This window comes from Malus domestica, chromosome 12 (genome assembly GCF_042453785.1).
Source record: "Malus domestica chromosome 12, GDT2T_hap1".
Taxonomy (NCBI): Eukaryota; Viridiplantae; Streptophyta; class Magnoliopsida; order Rosales; family Rosaceae; genus Malus; species Malus domestica.
Window position 1 is genome coordinate 16,398,675 of NC_091672.1, and position 1,998 is coordinate 16,400,672.

The following is a 1,998-nucleotide window of genomic DNA, read 5'->3' on the forward strand; positions in this document are numbered from 1 at the left end:
TCATGCCATTGAGGGAGAAATTACCCTCACACCCAAAGGAGGTCTACCGACACACTTTAGCATCGAGGAAATGCTACGATTGCCAAAGAAGATGCGAAGAGCACTAGCAGCGGTCTTGGCAAGTCCCGACGACCATGAAGTGCAAGAAAGCAAGGACGAAGGCTTGAAACTTCAACCACATAAGTATGCCACTTGTTGTGTTACCCAAGACACAATCCACTTCACCGATGAAGACTTGCTGCTAGGATCTAAGACTCACAATCATCCTCTCTTTGTCTCTGGGTATGTAAGGGAGCATAAAGTCAACTGCATGCATATGGATTGTGGATCAGCCATAAACATCATGCCGAAGTCAACAATAACCACAATTGGCATCAGGGTGGATGAATTATCCCTAAGCTGTCTACTAATCCAAGGTTTTAATCAAGGAGGACAAAGAGTGATTGTCATGATTCGAGTAGAGATGACCATTGGTGAACTTAAATCAAGCACGATATTCCATGTGATTGATGCAAGAACTTCCTACAGCCTGCTCCTAGGAAGGCCTCGGATCCACGGGAATGGAGTAGTGTCATCCACCCTCCACCAATGCTTAAAATTCTACCGGGAATGGGTAAAAGTGATCCAAGGTGATACCAAGCCATTCACCGAAGCAGAATCACACTTTGCAAACGCCAAGTTCTACATGGATGAAGATATAGTGCCTGAGGCTCTTCCATAAGAGATCAAATCCACAGGCAAAACAGCACCTAAAAAGCAAGAATGGCAAGCCGTGCCATTTTTAGGCATAAACGATGACGAGCCTATTAAACCTATAACAACCAAAGGGAGTAGGGCGCCTTCAGAAGGATCGAACAAACCCATATTCCGATACATCCCGATGTCAATAAGAAAAAATGGTCAATCCCCGTTCGAAATCGAAGCAAGCAAAACTAACACACAGTGGCACAAAGATAATGTGAAGTTGCTCAAGACGAATGCAGTTTTGCCTCTGACACATCTAGGCGGTGCTAAGGTTACAAGACTACCACAAAGCTTCAAAGGGGGTGGAACCAAGCTTTCTTCCAACCAAAAGAACAGAAGAAGGTTTTGATCCAAACGCCTACAAGCTCATGTTGAAAGCTGGGTATGACTCCGCTTCCTCTTCGAATCCTGGAAAGAAGGTTTCAAACATCGTTAACGACAAAGAACATAACCTCACCAAGACTCAAAAGAAGTTGAAAGAGCATGATTACGAAGTTGACAATAACAAAGCTGGGCTCGGCTTCACACCAAATGCACTCATGAAGATTTCAAGCAAAGCAAAAAATGCTGGTACTCAACACATCAGCGTGAGCGTTAAACAAAATCAAGATAAGCCTAAGTCCGCTCATCGGACGTCAGTTTTCGATAGGATTAATCGTTCAAGGCCTAAAATTTCGGCACTTGATCGTATTGGTGGTCAAGACCAAACCTCCGTTGTCAAGAGGCTTAACACACCAACATCCCAAAGCTCTGTTTTTGAAAGGTTGTCAAAACCCAAGCAACGAAGCAACACGGCTAGCTCTCTTCCGCGATGGTCAGCTTTAGAATAACTTGAAGACAACAAGAAGCCTTCTAGAAAGAGGGAAATGATGCCAAAGGAAGAAAAGCTCGACGGACTGGCAAGAAAAGATGATGTTCGAAACTCTATTCCTTCAAGGATGAAACGCCAAGCAATCTTGGAGGTTGACACAATTGGATTACCGAAAGTGAGAAGGCGCACCATCATTCACACCGGCCAATCTTTATGCCAACAAGCCTGGAAAGACGGCACTGAAGAGGAAGTCCAAGATGTCTTCCACATCACGATCCAAGAAGGCAAAGAAGATGAAATCCCTAAGGAAGATGTCACTGCTGCACCACCACAACTGGAGGATGGGGGGCAAGCCACGGTTGATGATCTCAATGAGCTCAACTTAGGCACAAAAGGGGAGTCGAAGCCTATCTTTGTAAGTGCGCTGCTAAGTGCGGATGAGA